The sequence below is a fragment of the Hipposideros armiger genome, unplaced genomic scaffold, assembly GCF_001890085.2.
Source record: "Hipposideros armiger isolate ML-2016 unplaced genomic scaffold, ASM189008v1 scaffold_561, whole genome shotgun sequence".
NCBI lineage: Eukaryota > Metazoa > Chordata > Mammalia > Chiroptera > Hipposideridae > Hipposideros > Hipposideros armiger.
The window spans coordinates 137,687-144,174 of NW_017731911.1; the positions used below are offsets into that span (position 1 = coordinate 137,687).

The 6,488-nt window shown below is 42.9% G+C and overlaps 1 long non-coding RNA gene across 2 annotated transcripts in view; it reads right to left on the reverse strand.

Moving 5' to 3' along the window:
- LOC109371321 (uncharacterized) overlaps positions 1-6,488 on the reverse strand; it is a 14,621-nt gene that overhangs the window by 5,254 nt on the left and 2,879 nt on the right. Inside the window, exon 2 of one of the 2 annotated variants that reach the window (XR_002121853.1) lies at positions 3,308-3,423. This is a non-coding gene — a long non-coding RNA (uncharacterized LOC109371321). Of the gene's footprint in view, positions 1-3,178; positions 3,424-6,488 lie in introns of both variants that reach the window. The other variant, XR_002121854.1, reaches the window with a different exon arrangement.

Sequence of the window (6,488 nt, forward strand, 5' to 3'; positions counted from 1 at the left end):
GACAGCAACTTGTCTGTTCCCCTTTCCCCAATTCCCCAGCACTGTTCCCATCCCCCCAATTCCCTAATAAAAATCTTTAAAAAAAAAATTTATAAATGAAACGATGATAGTTTTATTTTCATTTTCAGTTTTACTTCAGAGCCACATGTACATACCCAAAGAGACGCATGTGGTTCGTGAGCCGCAGTTTGCTGACCCCTGGTGGCATTTCCGTTTCAAAAGTTTGCCCATCCCTGCTCCAGACTGACTGCTGTCCTTATAAGAGGAGGAGGTTTGGACACAGAGAGACAGCAGGGATGTGCGTGCACAGGACAACCACGTGAGGACACAGCAAAAAGGCAGCCATCTGCAAGCCAAGGAGAGAGGCCTCCGAAGAAACCAAGCCTGCTGACACCTTGATTTTGGAGTTCTAGCCTCCAGAGCTGTGAAAAATAAATTTCTGTTGTTTAAGCCACCCAGCTTGTGGTATTTTGCTCAAGCTGACTAATAATACTGTGGGCGAGGCCTCATACCTGCCACTTCTGTATCTGGAAGCTTCCCCCAACTTCCTGGCAAACCTTTTCCAATCAATTCCAGATATTATCTGATCTTAATTTCAGGACTCAGACATTTTCCTCCACCCATTATCACCACCTTCAAAATGACCCTGTCCTTCAACATTTCCAGAAACCTCTTTAGAAAAATATTAACATTAATCTTGGGAGCATTTTTTGGGTGGCCTGAGATGATAACAATAGAACAATACTGAGACTAGCTTAGAAAATACTACAGTGGAGTATTAGCATAGTGTAGGGAAATTATAAAAATAAACCCAAGTAGTTGAATGGCTCCCCTCACATAATACATCTCATCTACAAAATGCTTTCACATGCTTGTCTCACTGATCCTCGTGACAGCTCAATTATTATCCCCATGTCTTAGATGAGGAAATTGAAGTTCAGAGATGTGAAGTGACTGCTGGGGACTCAGGGCTGGTAGGTAATGGTACCAGCATGTGGTCCCAGGTCCCCTGACCCCATGAGCTCTCCGAGGTGCTTCATAAATATGTCCACACTTTCATTAGAAAAGGGGGCTTTGCCTGAGAGCACAGTTACTACCATACTCCTTCCTGGAGATGCAACGATAGTAAGTAAAAGCCTTTTCTACTAGGCTGTTGTAAATTAATATGCCCTCCCCAGTGAGCTGGTGATTGTCTTTTCATAAGGCTTAACTGAAGGGAAGCATAGAAATTTGGCTGCAAGCCAAAGAGCAACACATTGCATAAAAGAGACAAAAAAAGAATATGAATTCTGAAATGAGCAAATTAACTAAAAATAACATGGCAATTTTGCATATTCTTTAAGAAAAAGGATAAAAAAATATAGTATGCAGGAGCCATTTAATTTTATGCAAATTAAAAGAAGTCAGAAATGAATGAAAATTGGTGAAAACTACAAAAATAAAGAAACAGTGAGAACATACACGACACAGACACTTGCACAGGTTTTGTTCGTTTGTTTTAATTCATTTGCAGCATTGTTTATAGTGGTCTGTTCCACAGACCCAGGCAAGAGAGACTGGCACTTTAGAGGACCTCCCTCGATATACAACACCATGCAGGCCCTTGGCACAGGCTTCCCTCTGCTTCATATCCTGGAAGCAATGGGTGACTGCAACTCAATGCACGAGAGGTCTGTGGGCTGTGCCGCCGCCAGCACCACCGATGATATGCTTCTGTGTTTAGGGGTGGTTGGAGGGACAGAGCACTCACCTAAGCACATCTGTCACTCAACCCTTTCCTCTCATAGATTCTTACATAACAAGGATCCCCAGTAGTACCAGGTGCCTGTGTTCTTGCTCCTTTTTCTGTCACAGTCTGTACCTCCACAAATTAGCACAGGAATTCCATAGCTACAGGAATTACTTACAGATTAGCACAGTATTCCCAACAGTTGCATAAGACAGCTAAGGCCTATTTTGCAGTCATAAATAGCTCATATTATTCTTTAATTTGTGCATGCCAGTCTAAACATAACACATATGAAGCAAAATGCAGATTATTTATATTGGCCATGAGATAGGCATTGAATGCTAGAACTGCAAAGAGTTTAATTTTTCTAAAATAATTAATTGAATTTAATCACATCTACAAAAGGTTTAAATATTTTGTTTTTAAATAATTTTGGTTTACAATTTTGAAATTCACTAATATTTTTATTTTGCTTTAGAATACTAATGTTACTATTTTAAAAGAAAATATCTTTCTCAAAACATGAAATTTATTTTAACATGATTTTGTATTAATTGAATTCACATTTTCATGAAAATACAGTTGATCCCCATTATTCTTACATGTGGCTGTTAGCCACGTGGGCAACCTAAGCAACTGCCAAGATTTATTTAGGGGTTCATCCACACATCTACCATGAGCAGCCGGCAGCCAGCGTGAGCGGCCAAGAGCTGGTGTGAGCGGCCATCCAATGGCCAGTGACTGATCTGCCTCAGCCGGGAAGAGTGCAATAATCACAATACCAACATGGGCCAGTGAAGTGACATCCTCCACAACTAGACTGAAGAACCAAAGGACAGCAACTTGTCTGTTCCCCTTCCCCAATTCCCCAATGCTGTTCCCTCCCCCAATTCCCCAATAAAATCTTAAAAAAAAAAATGATAAGGAATAGAATAGAACAAAGAAGGTTAGAGTGCATCACTCACAGAAGAGGTTATTGTTCTGGTGAAACTTTTGTTTCATTTGTGTATGTTCATGTGAGCACTAGGTCACAATGTGAAATGTATTTTTAATGCAATTCTTCCGGGGGAAAGGGCAGGGGTGGGAGGGTGGTCATCAAGGTCAGGAACAATTTGAAAACCACTACTTTATAGCAAGCTTGGAAAACTCAGACCTAAAAGGGCCAGGTAGGCAATGTGAAGAAGTAAAACAGGCCTGGTTCATTAAGATTGTCATTACTCATCTTTTCCATATGCCAGTCATAGCTCTTACTACGGCAAGTTTCAGAATGATATAAATAGTCTTTGCTTCCACAAATGAAGATCCTCTTTCTTAATTTTTTTGGAATCATACGGCACCCTTGATCAATCCATTCTCCCCACATTTGATAGTGAATTTGTTTATCTACTGTTGAGCAAAAAATGACTCCAAACCTTAGCAACATAAAACAACAAATATTTATTATCTCACCGTTTCTGAGAATGGCTTAGCTAGGGGGTTCTGGCTCATGGTCTCTCAGGAGGTTGCAGTGGAACTGTCAGCCAGAGCTGCAGCCATCTGAAGACTCAAATGGGGTAGAGGCTCCACTGCTGAGCTCACCTGTTGACAAGCCCCGGCTCCTCACTGGCTGTTGGCCAAAGACTTGACCTCCTCACCACGTGGGCCTCTCTGTAGAACTGTTCACATGGCAGCTGGTATCCCCCAGAACAAGAGATCTAAGAGAGAGATGAAGCCAGGCACCAAAATGAAAATTAGTCTTTCATAACTTAATCTCAGAAATGACATACTATTTCCTCTGCCATATGCCACTGGTCACACAGACATCCCTGGTACAATAGAGGGGGTGACTACACATGGGTGGGAACAAGAGGCAGGGGTCATTGGGGGCCATCTTGACCTCCACAGATAGAGACCTGGGGACAAGAAATATTTCTCTAGTGTAAATAAACATCAGTACATGGCAACTGACACTAGTCTCCATGCTGGGAAGACACTAGGGGGTGGTGGAGAATCCAGTAACGTGAAGAAGACATACCCCATTTCAAGGGGGCGGCTGCTAATCACGGTGTTGCCATGAAAAAATACAGACCCAGTGTTGCTAGATCTTTGATTTGGAAATCTTCCAATGTTTGTGTATTGGCTGAAGTTTTTTGTTAAATTTCATGTGGCCAAAGAAAACACATAATGCCAGCTGAATCCAGGCTGCCAGTTCTCAAACCCTGAAGCAAGATCTCAGCAAGGATGGTGCAATGATTAGGAGCTCAGGGTTTTGAATCAGCCAGACCTGGATTCAAGTTCCAGCAGTGCCAATTACCATCTGTGTGACCTTAACCAAGCCTCAGATCCTATGCTATAAATCAGACATGATAAAAAATAGCACCATTTTACACTATTTTGGAGAGGATGAAGTGAGATAATAACGTATAAAGTCCATAACCCAGGGTCTGGAACACAGGAACTGCTCAATAATGTTAGTTGTCATCATTATTGCTATTCTAGCACCAGAGGAGAAAACTGAAACAATAATATCTTCATGTACATGTGGCTATTAGCCACGTGGGCAACCTAAGAAACCGCCAAGGTTTATTTAGGGGTTCATCCACACATCTACAAAGCAGAACAATCATTACTGACACTGAACCTCAAAGGCCCGCTTTACTTTCTTACCAATTTTACCTTAGATGAGTCCTTAAACTCCATGACCTACAAAGAGAAATCACATTTTGATGGCATGGAAAATGCAGAGGTCACATCCTGATTTCTTTGCTTCCCGAAGCTCTTTTATGTGAGAGTCACACAGCTATTTTCAGGCTGGCAAAACTGGCACACAAAAGGAGTCTGTTTCACAACTGGAATGACAGCAAGAGAAGGACCAGGGAAGTCATCTAGGGAGAGGCAGCTTCGTTCACTTGTGAGCCTACTCTGGAGCCCACGGCCTGAACCATCTCTATAGCCATCCACGTACTTGGCTATCCACTTCTCATTGAATGTCTCCAATGACAGGGAACTCAACACCCACCCCAAAGGAGCTCATTCCATTTTGATTAGGAATTTTATGCCTCTGTTCAAACAATATTGATTGAGCACTTACTGCTCAATCAATATTTCAGTATTTCAGGCATTGCCTTTGGTGCTGGGGATACAGTGGTAAATGAGACAGAGCTGGTCTTCTTGGGTGGCCAAGGAGGGTTCTCTGAGGAGAGGAGACTTAGGCAGCTTTCTAAATGAAATAAAAAGGTGCACAGTGTGAATATCTAGACTAAGCCGGGCATCTCACGTGAGCATCTCAGCAAGGGCAAAGGCCCTGAAGCAAGAGTGAATGTCTTCCTTAGAGTCAAAGGAAATCTGGACGGAACTCTTTCTTCCTAATCACAGAGCCACAGATCTCACTGCCACTTGAGCACAGTAATCATGTCTCCCTGTCCTTGTAGGGTTTATGGCCAGGCCAAGAAGGCTCCGTATCTGTCCATAGCAGATTCATCTCATCATATTTTGTCCATTTCTCCACTGAATCCAGCTTGCTTTGGCGTTTACAGACTTGCATCCTATTATTGTCAGCATTCTATCTACATCCCTATTCAAGTCCCTGGGGAAAAATATGTCAAACTGAACAGGCCTGAGGGTTGGAGTCCCATGGCAATCTCCAAAGGATCCCCCACCTCCAGGTTGACAGTCATAGAGAATCCCTTAGGTCCCTCCTAATAGCTCTACATTTTTCAGAGCATCCTTCTAAAGATGGAAATGTAATTAGAGATGAGTGGTTCAGCTTTCTCTGTGAACCGTATATACCATCTGTGAACAGTATACACATTCCAAGCAGCAGGCTAAAATGTTGTCAGACATGAATGACACCCAAGTCATAAGTAAATACAAGGCACGAGCATGCGCTTGTTGATTGACTTAAAGTCACTCATTTATGACACTAGACTTGTAACTTTAAGAGTCTCATCATCTCTCTATTTTCCACATCCAGAACACTGCCAGATACTTTGTGGGCATTCGATAAACATTTATTGAATAAGTATATGGGTGAGTATTATGGAAGTATGGAAGATATTTAGGAAAAATCCCCAAGTGGGACCTGAGACCCAGGCACCACTAAGTTATGATTTTTCCATCTCATGGGGTTCTAGTTATGTGTTGTTGTGTAACAAAACATCCCAAAACTTAGTGACTTAAAACAACTACAATATTTATTTTGTTCAAGAATCTACCGTTTGGGCAGGGACAGCTTGTGCCTACTCCACTCAGCATTAGCTGGGGCAGTTTCAAGCTTCAAAGACTCGCTTGCATGTTTAGTGGTTGATACTGGCTGTGGGTTCAGACCTTAGCTGAGGCTGTGGCTGGAATGCCTACAAGTGGCCTTTCCTTGTAAGCGCTTGGTTTTCTCAGAGCATGGAGGCATCCTGAGAGAGTCAGGCAGAGCCCCATGGCCTTTTACGACCTACACTCATAAGTCAAAAAGCATAACTTCTGCCACATTTTCTTCACTAGAATAAAGTCATGAAGGACAGTCTGTACTCAAGAAATGGTGGGAGATGTGTCAAAGAATATGCAGATGTTTTAAAACAACTACACGGGTCCCGCCAAGTGGCTCGTTGGTTAAGAGTTGGCTTGGGAGCGACAGCTCTGAGCAGCAGGGCCGCCGGTTCGGATCCCGCATGGGCTAGTGACACTGCGCCCTCTACAGCTAAGATGGTGAACAACAGCTCGACCTGGAGCTGAGCAGCCATGAGTCGCCAGCGACGGTGTAGACTGCAGTGGGGCTGCAGTGGGCTGC